At 40.1% G+C, this 14226-nt stretch overlaps 1 long non-coding RNA gene across 1 annotated transcript; it reads right to left on the bottom strand.

Annotated features, from left to right (window-relative positions):
• Window positions 1–8972: 8972 nt before the first annotated feature.
• Window positions 8973–13713, bottom strand: LOC124094458 (uncharacterized). The gene is made up of 3 exons (XR_006852249.2): window positions 13477–13713; window positions 9483–9586; window positions 8973–9383 (listed from the first exon to the last, which is right to left on the bottom strand). It is a non-coding gene; the product is annotated as an uncharacterized LOC124094458 (long non-coding RNA).
• Between the last annotated feature and the right edge of the window lie 513 nt (window positions 13714–14226).

The following is a 14226-nucleotide window of genomic DNA, read 5'->3' as shown; positions in this document are numbered from 1 at the left end:
ACTTACACATATAGATGCAAATATTTAAGTAAAAATACTAAAAATATATTGAATCCATTATCATATTGGAAGAAGACCACAACAAAGTAGAATTTTTCTGAGATAACAAAGGATGGTTTCCTTGTTGATGTTCTAAATAAAACCAAGATGTTAATAGAAAAAGACAACTAAGCAACAGTGTTCAGAGAGTTTAAACAAAGTAATTAAAGTAATTTTCTTACTACTCTTGCATCCAAGAATTATCCTGGGTGAAGTACAATTACTCTAAGTACATCAAGGATATTTATAAAAGTTCCCAAGTAAAAACTAATAGGTGTTTTTTAGTAGCAGGTGAGCACACATGAACACATAATGATATCAACAGATATCAAAATCTGATTCTATAAGGAAAGATTTCATAATAGTACATTTCAGATATTACACTGCAGGTCTGTTTAATTAAATTTTAATCAGAAGAATTATTACTGTTTGGGGGAAATGTTAATAATGGTTTTAATATATATTTCTTTTTAAAAAAATTTTTAGATGTCAATGGACTTTTATTTTACTCTTTTATTTATATGTGGTGCTGAGAATTGAACCCAGTACCTCACACATGCTAGGCAAGCGCTCTTACCACTGAACCACAACACCAGCTTAATGTATATTTCTAAAAGTAAAAATTAATGTTTTATATCAACATAATAGCTTTTTTGCATGTATCAAATATTCAGTGTAGAGTTTTAAGTTTAGGAAAACATGCCTACATGAATGTACTTAAATTATGATTATGAGAAATTTAAGTCATACTTAAATTATGAATATGAGAAATGTGTGATGAAAATAATCTTGTTGTTCATTTAAACTTAAAGGAAAGTTCCCCAGACATTAAAATGATAAAGCTTAAGCCCTATAATTACTACTACTTAGCAAAGTACTTTGCACCTTTTTTTTTTTGTACTATATATTGAACCCAGGGACACTCTACCTCAGTTACACCCGTCATTCTTTTTCTCCTTTCCTCTCTCGCTTTTTTCCTTCTTCTCTCCCTCTCCCCTTTCCCTTCCCTCTCCCTCTCTGTTTCCTTCTCTCTGTCTTTCTTTTTTTATTTTGAGGCAGGGTCTCACTAAGTTACTGAGGATCTAAGTTACTGAGTCTGTTCTTGAACTTGCATCTTCCTTCCTCAGTTTCCCAAGTTGCTGTCATTACAAGCATGTACCATGGCATCCAGCTGGCACCTTTTATTAGGTATTCAAATATTTGTTGAATTCAACTGAAACCAGTTTTGCAGCCATTGAAAACCATTTCACAATTTTGTTCATGGAACTCTACTACGATAAAAGGTCAATGAGAAAATAAATAGTCCTGGGCCTCGGATATCATCTCTGTACTAATAAGATGTGTAACCTTGGACAAATCATTAAATTTGGGGGCAATATTGATCTGTGACCAGTACATTCTCAGCATTCTCTAGAACATGTGGTTTAATATTTTTTGTAGGTGATTGAATTTCTTTAGCAATATTGGATGAACTTAGGAACTTATGAAGACCTGAAATGTTAATTAACTAACAAAAACCTTATGAGATAAATAATATTATTCTGGAATACTTCTGTTCAATAGAAATATAGCATGAATCAAATAGGCAAGTCACATATTTAATATAAAATTTTCTAGTAGCCACATTTAAAAAGTAAATACAAACAGGTAAAATGAACTTCAATAATATATTTTATTTAACTCAATATTCAAAACATTAGTATTTTACCATGTAAATCAATATAAAAATTGAGGTATTTTACCTTTTAAAATATTGACTTCAAAATTCATTTAGGTATTTTACACATAGCACATCTCAATTCTATACTAGACCTGCTGACTTAATAAAATAATACAATGTAGTGTCTGCCATTATTTGTGTGAAATCTAACATTCTGGCCAAATCAATCTTAAGATGATTTTCAAGCACACTGGTTGAAAACAGTTTCCTTTTCTTGATTTATAAAATGGGTAAACTGGATAAAATATTCTATGCAAGCTCTTCTACTTCTGATATATTAACATCAGAACTACCATTAGGTGTGGTTCTAAGTGCTTTGCAAAAAAGAGACAATTAACATTATTGTATATGGTGTGTATATTTTATATGTGTATCCTATTTTATTCCATAAAAGCTTTGAGGCAGAAACTGTTTGGAGAATGAAGGCAGGATGGAGGAAAAAATGAAAGAAGGGATGCAGAGAATTAAAGGAAAAAAAGAGAGGGAGAGAGGATTGAGGGAAGAACAAAAAGAAGGGAGGAAGGAAAAAGAATTACTGGAGAAGGGTTGAATATTAGAAATGTCAATTTTATTAGATTGATAGATAATTATTTATGGTATCAAGTGAAATTTCAAAAAGAAGGCTTGGCAGTTTGGTGCAGTGCTCTTTTAAGCTACAAAGTACATTTAAAAAACAAATCATGTCCCAAGAACTCTGTAGACTGTGAACTTATTTACATGTGGCACAGGCCTAACAGACCTTGGGCTTTGTGATCACAGCCCTGTAAACTATAAAGTTCACATCATTATGAGAATGACCAAGCATGAAATCTTACTCCCTAGATTGTCTTGTTCAATGATATTTAAAAGATGTAAAATCAGTGCAAATATGTTTCAACTTGCAAATTTTACTTTTAAAAGTTGAGTGAGATCTCTAAGTAAATTAAGAGATACTCTTTATTGAAGTCTACAGTGTTGACATGTCAACTTTTGGATGAATTGACAGGTAAACCTCCAGAGAGTAGAACAGAGAGGAGATATACCAGCAGTGATCAGTAATGGGAATTTTGAATGTAGTTTTCATGTAAGTTGAATTAAAATTCTGTCCTTGCACATGCATGATATTATTTGTTGGACTGTGAACCATTTGAGCATGTAGTCCCAGTGCCTTCCATAGCTCTTGGCACGTTGTAGGAGATTTCATTCACCTCTGGTGACTTCCATTATCATTTATATGTTGACAGCTCTCGATTTATAACTTTAGTCCAAGTCTTCCCTCTGAGTCCAGACTCATTTTTCTCAAGCCCACCACTTAGATGAAACACAAGTGTTTTGCACTCAGTGTGTCCCAGTCTGAATTCATGACCCTTCTACTTTTGCTCCTCCTCCAGGATTCTTTATCTATAGATGACGTGTCCTAACTACTCAAGTTTTTGAAACCTTGACTCAGGATTCTTTATCTCTTATGTACTATCAGTCACCAACATCATCTGAATTTTTCTCAGGTGGTATCTTGAATCTATTCACCTTTTCCCATTTTTCTCCCGTCACTTTGATCCAACATATTTTACCTGACTACTGCAACTGCCTATTTTCCCAGTGGCCACTCACTCAGGCATCTCTGCACTCCAAAACTGTAGGGACTTTAAAACATGCAAATCTTATCATGTTAGCACCTGTTTAAAGTAGTCAAATTCTCAGCAGTGCTCTTAGGATAAGTACTAAACTCTCTTTCTGGGTCTTGCCTGGTCCTCACTTGTGCTTTTTTCCCATTTGCTTACTAGTTTCAGATTTTTTAGTGTTCTTTCTCTTTCTAGTATACTCCTCTTTTCACCTCAGGTGCTTCCAATATGCTGTTCTCCTTAGCTCAGCACACACAGAGAATTCCAACTCATTTGTCAGGTTTCAACCTAAATGTCACTTCCTCCTACAAGCCTTTCCTGAAAGAGTAGGTTAAGTCCCTTTTTATGTGTCCTTGTATCTCTCTGTATTCTTTTGTGATCACTATCACATTTGTAATGTTGGCCCAATATTTATTTTTCCATGTGGGTTTGGACATGTTTCTCATGTATTGCTGTATCCCCAGTAACTAGCACAGGAGCTGCTCGACTGTAGGCGATCCACAACAAAAAATTGTTGAAATACTAAAGGGATGGATAAATATATTCTTATCATTATTTTTTATATAGGGCAAAAAATAAATGTCTACAATTGATACAAAAATTTAATGATACAATTATAAAATCAAAGAGCTATTTCAGAGCCTGAAGGCATTTTTTTCAACTTTTTTTAGTTGTCAATGGACCTTTATCTTTTATTTATTTTTTATTTTTATGTGGTGCTGAGAATTGAACCCAGTGCCTCACACATGCTAGGCAAGCACTCTGCCACTGAGCCACAACCCCAGCCTATAAGGCATCTTTTAAAAAATATTATTTTTAGTTATATATGGGCACAATGACTTTATTTTATTTATTATTATTATTTTTTAATTTGTACACAATACATTTATTTTGTTTATTTGTTTTTATGTGGTGCTGAGGATCGAACCCAGGGCCTCACACGTGTTAGACGAGCACTCTACTGCTGAGCCACAACCCCAGCCCCTTTTATTTATTTTTTTATGGGTTGCTGAGAATCAAACCCAGTGTCTCACCCATGCTAGGCAAGTGCTCTACCACTGAGCCACAACCCTATCCCTAGAAGCCATCTTAAAAATCACCAATTGACTTTATTTTAACCTTAGTTACATAGGAGAATCACTTGGATTGATTAAATTGGAATCCCTGCAGGAGATAGGTTCTAAAATCTCCTAAAGTGATTCTAGTGGGTACGCATGAAATATAACTATTAATCTGGTCTAACTCTACCTTTTTTCTATAAATGAGGAAATTGAAGTTCAGAGTTCCTAAGTGACTTTTTCTAGATAACACAGCTAGTGTCTCTATTAGTGGTCCATTAGGAAATATACTTCCTTATATTAATAGCTGGAAAAATAGGAACTGATAAGAAGGAATGCTTCTCAGTCCCTAAAATTAGTGATCTCTTTCTCCAGAGTGCCTAATTTCTGATTGTCAATTGAGCCTGAAAATCATCAGATCAGTTGGTAAAATATTATTCAATATTTTAGGGGTTTCTTTGTCTCATCTGATCACAAGACTCACCTGGGATGCTTGTTAATTCAAGGCTTTATTTCAGATATTCTGATGCTGTAGGTATGGAGCAGGGCCCAGGAATTGGAATGTCTAATAAATACTCAAGTGATCTTATCATCCGTTATGTTGGGAATCATTGGCTTAGATGATGTCATAATTTCCACCTCTAGAGATGCCAGTAAAGAGGCCATAAAGAGCCAATCCAGCACAGTGATTTGGGTTTACTCCCAAGGAAGAAGGTCAGTGTCAAAGACCATGGTGCACAAGTCAAGTGTACTGATAAGAAAGAGACACCCAGAGACTTGAAAGCTAAGGGCAGTTCAAGACCTAGGCTGGAAATGAGTTGGCAAATGGTAGGAGTGAACACGAGGTGACCTCATATTGGGTGGAGCCCCAGACATAAAAATGAGATCAGAGACATGTATTTCTCTGAATGTTCTGCCTATTCCTAAAGCTGCTGGAGGAGTCTATGGAGTCCATTTGTGAGGACTCACCAAGAACCTTCTGTGAGGATAACGGATAAGTGTGAGATATGATACTAGCATGCAGCAAAATGACAATCCACTTGAAAAACATAAAACCCCAGCAGATAGTTGAGAGTGAAAATGCAGGTGATAGGTGGAATGGGTTGGACTATCAGAGCTACGAATGTCTTTAAATAGAAAGGCCTTGAGGAAGCTGTAGTAATCACAGAATGCTTTGGGGGGGGGGCTTCAACTAAAAGAGTGGCCAGGATTTAGACAGAGAGAGAGAAGGGGGTGGGACATAGAGAAAAGAGGGCATTGCTAAGCAAGGAAGCCATAGGATGAGGAGTTCAAACTGTCTTCCCATCTTCAAATATGTAGTATAGTGAAAAATAATGTGAGGGGAGGAGGGACAGCATTACAATGGGTAGAGAAAGAGATAATGTTTGAAGGGCCTTGAATATCAATTAGTGAAATTTAAATCTGGTGCTCCAGAAAAATAAGGATTTATTTGTGCTTTTCTACTGGGGTAAGTAACTTTGTAAATTTATTTACTCTGATAGGAGGATGCTGAAAACTCTGGATTGACACAGGCATGTTGCAACATTTAGGGAAGGGGCTCTTGTGAGGTCCAGGAATAAAGTAAAGTTTGTAGAAACAAAAAGAAGCTAAATAGAAGAGAATCTGTATTACTCAGTGAGGGGCTTGGCAGGGAAGCTGACAAAGAGGAAGATGAGACCCTGTCGCGACCCCTCACCGGCAAGGGAAAACACGACACAGGATTCTTCTTTCAGCAGTTTATTCAGGCCTTGTTTCATGTATCATCTTCTAGTGACGCCCCGCCGAGCGCCCAAGCATAGCCTAATAAAGCTTACTCAAGTCCAATCCAAAGCTGCCACACGGGGTTTTCTCATAGGGTGTTGAGGGACAGCGTGCCAACCTTCCCTAATAAGGAGTTGTTTACCAAGATCCACAACGGAGACCGGCGCCATCTTCTAATGGCGGCAACGGTCTACAAACACGGCTCACCACAGTTCCCCCTTATCTCTTAAAAAACAATGCAGGCGAAAGTAGAGGTCCTATCCCACTGTGCAAACATGGCTGCAATGTATGGCTCAGTCCCAAGGAGGCGCCTTCCCTAGATCTGACACCATATCAGCCGACGCCTTTTTTCGTGGTACGGGGCGTGGACGCCAAACCCGTATGCAATAGGACATGCTTCCCTTGAGGTCCGGAGATCGGATCACTCAAGTGCAGTGCCTTGCCTCGCATCCTGCATCGTGTTGACGGTGAAAAAGAAGGGGGATTTTACAGGTAGCCGGTCAGTGACTATGAGGTTGGAAGTGGCAACACCATCTCTCAGCCCCTGAGAAAATGAAGGGTCCAAAGCATAAAGTGTAGCACCAGCATGGAAGCCCATCTGCGTGCAATGGCAACAAGGCCTGCAGAGTGCATGGGCCTTCCATAACTGGGAAAGCAGGAAGAGGAGGGCATGCCAATCCCAGTGCAATGTCAAAGATAACTTGGGGTGCAATGGCCAAAACCCAGGAAATTATTGCTTAAGTAGTGCAAGCCAAACTTGTGGAGAGATACCATTCTCTAGGGCTGCAAAAGCCTGGACGATCATAGCCTTTTCTTGGCTATGGCGAGCTCTTAGGCGACAGAAAAGCCACAGACAAAGGACAACCCCAAAACAACATATCGCTCCAAAAATGCCTACTCCCACCCATTCCTTAAAGAAAGAAAAAGCAGAAGACAACCAATTGGTAAATTGGCCCAATGTCACAGGGTCCACACGAGTGTAGTTCAACATGGCAATTTGTGTCAGTTGGGTCTGGATCAACTTCTCTGCTTCCATGGACCAGTTTCCGGCCAGGTACTGTCCGATGATTTGAGAGGTATTTCTGGAATCATTAAATCTGAGAGATGTTATACATAAATGTGCACGATGATCAACACAACCCAAATGTACTAGGTCTGACAGTTCCTCAATCTGAGCTTGGAGGAGATCCACCCTTTGATTAACGGCCAAAATTCCTGATAAAATATGTTGATTGATTTTACTTTGAGACTCTAAAATGCTGGAAGTTTGTTGGATGACCTGATTAATAGTGGCAGCAGTTTGAACCTGGCTGGCCATGGCTACTCCAGCTGTAACTGCTGCAGCAGCAGACACTGCCACAGCTGTCACTATAGCTGCCGTAATTCCAAAATCTCTACGGGCTCTAATCAGTTCAACAATAGGAAATGACTCTGGATCCGAAGTAACCGGGATCAGGACAAAAGTTGGAATTTTCATAACCACTGCCATAGGCCAGGATCCATTCCAACACTCAGACAAGTAACAGGTAGTATTAGAACAATTAAGCATCCCCTGTGATGTAACATTAGCCAAAAGGAACAGAAATGGAGATTGGAGACAGACTGCTGCAGAGGGTAACGTTGCATTACCTAATAGTGCATTGTGTGAAATAGATTTGAGTCTCCTATCCCACCCCAAGTCTTGGGTACTGCCAGAAGCATTAAACAGCCAACTTTGGACTCCTCGTAATTGAGCCAAAGCAGAGATGTCGGCTGTGGCCCCCTTTTCATTGGAAATCAACCATTGAAACCAGGACCAACCCGCTCCTATAGAGGAATAATTGTTGGAAGAATTATACAAGTACCTTTTGAGAGAGGGGGAAAGGGAAAAACCTTTGGCGACCTGATGTTTCTCCCAAGAGTGATCTTGACAAGGTGTAAATATAGGAGGGAAGCCATACTCAGGGGTGCAATAAGGAGAAACCTTAAAATGAGTGGCATTAGAGGTCTCATTAGAAGGAGACAACGGAATTAACACCTGGGAAGTAATGGCCAAAGTGGTTATATTAAACTCAGATGTATTTGTCGGGACTCTTCTTGTCAGGCGTTCTGGAACCCACACCGGCTCCGTCTGGTCCCGGCCCCCGGCGGTGCTCCGCTTTCTCCGCAGCGTGAGCCCGCTCCGCAGCAGTGCAGGCAGGTCCTTTAGCCGCGGCCGCAGCGACGCTGGCGGCTGCTTGCGCTCCGGCTCGCGGGCGCTGGGACTGCGGCGCAGAGCACTGTCCGCCACCGCCACCGCTACCGCTGCGGCCAGGGCTGGGTTCTCGCACGGCGGCTGCATCTTGACTGAGCCCACCGCCATCCTCATGCCCAGACCGCAGCTGCGGCCCCGGCAGCTTCTCTCAAAAACATCTGCAAAGTTCTCTGCTTTACCTTAAGTCCTTTTGAACGTAGCAACCCATCTAGGGCCAACAAAATTGGGCTTGAAGAAGCAACACCCATAATGTTTTTAAAGCTATAAAGAAAGTGAAAGTACAAAAATCCCCGCTCTCTTCCTTTTACAGGGGAGCGTTCCGTTCTATGAATTCCCCGCTCTCTTCCTTTTACAGGGGAGCGTCCTTTTTCCCGCTCTCTCTCTATTTACAGAGAGAGCGCCCCGCTATTTGCTTGCGGATTCCCACTTTACCTGGGAACTTACCGGTGCACCACCCTGACTGCTGAAAGTTCTGGATCCTGGGTTCGAGGAATATAATTCCCCATCCGGGCCACCAATTGTCGCGACCCCTTGCCGGCAAGGGAAAACACGACACAGGATTCTTCTTTCAGCAGTTTATTCAGGCCTTGTTTCATGTATCATCTTCTAGTGACCCCCCGCCGAGCGCCCAAGCATAGCCTAATAAAGCTTACTCAAGTCCAATCCAAAGCTGCCACGCGGGGTTTTCTCATAGGGTGTTGAGGGACAGCGTGCCAACCTTCCCTAATAAGGAGTTGTTTACCAAGATCCACAACGGAGACCGGCGCCATCTTCTAATGGCGGCAACGGTCTACAAACACGGCTCACCACAAGACCCTATATGAATTCACATTTCTAAGTGTATTTTTAGAATAATGCCATTATTTACCCACTCTTGTTGGAACTTACCAAAACTCTGTTGCTCTGCATAGGCATATTTAGTATAAGGGACATAGGCATAAGATGAAGATTCTTGATATCATCTCCCAACTCTGTAAAGGTAACATTCATTTTTGTTATTATCTTCTAATGGTTGTCCTGTGATTTCTGTCTATAGGTAGTACCTTTGGGTGAAGAGAGACAACACCTACATTATGGAGCTTGTAGCAAGTCAAGACTATGGAGTTAGCTGAACCTGGGCAGGTTGTGTCACCTTGGACAAGTTGGTAACATCTTGAAGACTGTATTTCCTTCTCTGTAAAATAGAGAGAACATAATTTCCATATTTGTTAGATTGATTTGAGGAATCAATAAGATGTTTGTAAAAAGTTCAGTTAAATCTAACTGGCTCTCATCCAGGGATAATTTTGCTCCCACTCATATTTATTATGACTGGGGAGATGCTACTGGCAATCTAGTACGTGCTAAATCCAGGAATGTGCTAAACATCTTATAATGAACATGATAGTCCTATACATAAAGAATTTTCTGGCCCCAAATGTCAAACTCTGATATACTGCCTGACATAAAATAAAATAGCTACCATTTTTAGAGCACTTAATACAGGTAAGACTATACTAAGTGTGTAATATTTTTTTCTACTTTAATCCTTTCAGAAGTCTGGTGGAAGGTGGTTACTTTTATTTGGCCCACAAATGTGAAGAAATTGGGGATCTGGAAAATCAAGAACTCTCCCTAGAACAAATAGCAGGTATATATATTCAGAAAGAACAATCTAGAGAGCTGGATTTTAACTACCATGTTATATCATCAATATAATTAATGATATGATTTTTACTATTACTGTTACATAAAGGGAATGTAAATTTTAGAACCCATTCATTAATTCAACAAAATCAGGTGCCTGATTGATATTTTAAACTTCTTGACTTTCTCCCTTCTCAGAACATGGGTAAGCCAAATGGAATAGTTATTATAGCTATCATTTTAATTAAAGATTTCTGAATGGTGATGGTGTCTCAAAGCAGTATGATAGTGGTGCCCATGGTACTGGGTAGAACAAGATATTACTCTATTCTCCCTGAGATTCTTTCTCATGGGCCACTACTATACAGATTGTAAAAACTGTCCACCCATTCTGACTTCTAACCTAAATTGCAATTTCAGTTAAAGTGTTGGGAGTTTTTATGCCCTCAAACTGGATAGTAGTCTGAAACAATTGTATCAATAATATGAATTAGGAAAATAAAGTCTTTGGTTTTTCAGCCCTTGTACTTGGCATTAACAAATCAAGGCTAAGATTACTGTTTACAGGATCTCTAAATCTAACTTGTTCTAATTATCAGGAAGTGTTACTGGAAGCCTCCAAGTTTGATTTTATTTTTTTCAATACTGGAGATTGAATTTAGGGGCACCTTACCACTGAGCTACATCTCTATCCCTTTAAAAATAATATTAAAAAAATTTTTAAGGCAAAGCCTTGCTAAGTTGCAGAGGCTGGTCTTGAACTTGAGGTCCTCCTCCCTCATCCTCCTGAATAGCTGGGATTACAGGCGTGTGCCACTGCACCCAACCTCCAACTTGATTTTTAGGTTCATAATAATACAGTAATCTCTCTTTATCCTCTGGGAATATGTTCTGAGTTCCCTAGTAGATGCCTGAAACTAACTAAAGTACTGATCTCTATAACAAGTACCGCCCTGCCACATTTATCTGACAGTCAAGGCAGCTACTAAGTGACTAACAAATTTCATATACAGCCTGGGTACCCTGGACAAAGGGATTTTTTTACATCCCATGTGGGCAGGGTGGATGTTATGAAATTTCTTCATGGTGCTTAGAATGGTATGAAATTTAAATCTTCTGAATTGTTTATTTCTGGATTTTTTAAATTTAATATTTTTAGACCATAGTGCACCATAGGTAACTATGGAAAATGAAACTGTGCATAAGTGGGGACTACTGTAACTACAATTAGGTATTCACCTAAATGTATTATATATTTTTTAATTTGGAAAGGTTTTCATGTAAGTTATTAGAAGGGTAGACTCAGAGCCCTTACTATTCATGGGAATTATAGGAAGTACTTTGGGAAAATGCAGAACAACTTTAAAAAACTAAATGTAAATAAAGAGATAAAATATAAGCAAATGGAGCTACCTAAGAATATTTGCAAAATAACTCATTTGCAAAATAAGGTAAAGGTGACTGCCTCTTTATATGCAAAAGAGATACTGAAGGAGAAAACTAGTTGGGTGCAAAGAGCCCAATAGAGAGAGTGATCCCATGGTATGGATGCCTACATAAAATCCTGGGCTGGGTAGGCTAGAGCATAAGCAGTGTAGTACCTAGGTTAGTGGTTAAGACCATGGAACCAGAACACAGCTCAGTGCTTACTTGATGTATGACCTAGGGAAAGTGACTTCCACCTTCTATACTTAGGTTTTCTTATTTGTAAAATAAAGATAATCATAGTAGTCATAGTAGTTACGTTATAGGATTGTTATAAGGAGTAAATGAGTTAATGTGTGTAGGTGTTTCAAACTCAGGCATTCTGACTCCTAAACTTGAGTTGTAAATCTCCAAGCTATAGCAGCCTAGAATTGCCATTAGTATTATTGTGGTTGTTGTTATTGCATTATCATGTAATAGCATTAATGGAGGCACTAAAGATGAGAGATCAGCTGAGGTTATAGAAATTTAGGTGTAAATTAAAAGAACCTTTGCAAAGGTATTGTATTTAAAATCAGGGGTAAAATGGAATAAATGGAGCAAAGAGTCAAACCAAGACATTACATTATACAAATCCACAAGTAGTTTGATATTGAAGCTGAAGTGCAGAGAGTGAAATGAAAGATAATAAGACTGTGAGCCCAGGGACTCTAAAATTGTATTGTGACATTGAAACTAATGCAGAAATTCTCATTTTGTCATGAGAAAGTGACAGATTTACCTTTGGAAGGTTATGCCTTTATATGTGAAAGATAAATCTAAGCTAAGCTCACCCATAGATCATCAAATTTAGTCAATAAGAAGCTGGAGACAGAAATGTAGATTAGCTTTTGTACTATACTACTATTGTATCACTGGAAGAAAGTAGGTAAATTGGGAATATTGCTACTCTCACTGTATTCTTGATGTATATTCTGGGATCTGGGTGAAAAATAAACTTAAGTGACATCATTTAGAGTATGTTCAGATTCTGCTTTGCTGTATTTGCCTATTTTAAAACTACTCTGCTCTTGTATACCATGCTAAAATGTCACAAAGGTTGGTAATCTTGTTTCCAGGTAGCCAAGGATTCTTTCCAAATTCATCATCTATTTTATCAGCAATAATACTTTAATGAATGATTATTAGTAATTCGTTCAAATGTTCTGAGATTGAGTATGTTTATTATCATCTAATTGTTTTAACAGAGTTCAAATTGCTACTGATCAAATGTGGAATGCAAAAACCCAACCCTTCCCTTTCTCCTTGACTCATATTTCCCTTAGTTCAGAGTACATGTTTTATAATTCATTTTAGAAGTTATACACTCCTAGAAGTTGACTGGGGAAGCAGCTATATCTGCATAAGAGCCCATCATAACTTTTATTAAATATCATTATAGTAACTTATTATTTAAAAATATTTTTGCTGTAGATGGACACATTACCTTTATTTTATTTATTTATATGTGGTGCTAAGAATGGAACCCAATGACTCACATGTGCTAGGTAAGCACTCTACCACTGAGCTACAACCCCAACCTACTCTTTATAGTAACTTATAAAAAGTAGTTTCCTGAAGTAGAAGGGTTAGGTCAGAATTTTAAACCTCAGTGCTATTGATATTTGAGACCAGATTATTTCTTGTTGTGGTGCTTGAACTGTGCTTTGTAAATGTTTAGCTATAAGCCTGGCTTCTACCCACTAGATGCCAGTGGCAACCCCATCCTCCAAGTTGTAACAACTCAAAGTGGTTCCAGACACTGTCACATGTTCCTTAGGGGGCAAAACCACTCCCAGTTAAGATTACTTGATTAAGTTATTCCATTTAAGTTATTCACATTATAACATTATGTACTGAAATCAGGGAGGGCTTTTCAGAGAAAAGGAAGCTAGAACATACTCTTAAGATTAGTGGGGATTGGCGGAAACTGCTTCTCGGTCCGGATCCTGCTGAGGGCCGGTCAGGACTCACCCGTTGCTTTGGTTGCCCGGCAAGGGGAACGAAATGCTGCCATTCACATAGGTTACCAACATGGCAGAGATCTGATGTCATCAGAAAGCGGCGGAGGAGAGAACTTCATCAATACCAGCGGCGACAGAAACAGGTGGTCTCCTGGTGGGGGGGTGAGGCACAGACACCCGAGTCTCTCAATTTGTCGTCAAGCCAGAGGGGAGGAGCCGGGCCGCCGCCAGTGCCCAGAGCAGGCCCAGCGGCTCGCCGGTGTGGTGACCGCGTGACCCCAATTGGAGAGGGGGCGGAGCGGAGCCGCCACCCACGCCGGCGTGGTACACACATCACCCTAATTGGAGTAGGGGCAGAGAAGAGTCGCCACCCGTGCCAGGAACAGGCCCAGCGACCTGCTGGCAGGGTAGTCACGACACCCCAATTGGAGTAGGGGCAGAGCAGAGCCACCACCCGTGCCCGAAAGGTGGGCAGATCTGCGACCGACCAGCGGGACAGGCCCGGTGGCCTGCCGGTACGACAGACACGTCACCCCATTTGGAGTAGGGGCAGAGTAGAGCCGCTGCCCGCGCCTGCAGGGTAGGCAAACCTGCAACCGACCGGCGGATCAGGCCCGGTGGCCTGCCGGCGTGGTACACTCGTCACCCCAATTGGAGTAGGGGCAGAACAGAGCCGCCGCCAGTGCCCAGAACAGGCCCAGTGACCTGCCGGCGTGGTAGTCACGACACCCCAATTGGAATAAGGAGAGAGCAGAGCCGC

The sequence above is a fragment of the Marmota monax genome, unplaced genomic scaffold (assembly GCF_021218885.2).
Source record: "Marmota monax isolate L192 unplaced genomic scaffold, Marmota_monax_Labrador192_F-V1.1 WCK01_AAM20220418_F8-fsc00007, whole genome shotgun sequence".
NCBI lineage: Eukaryota > Metazoa > Chordata > Mammalia > Rodentia > Sciuridae > Marmota > Marmota monax.
Note: the sequence above shows the minus strand (reverse complement) of the source record. Positions and strands in the feature narration are given on the sequence as shown.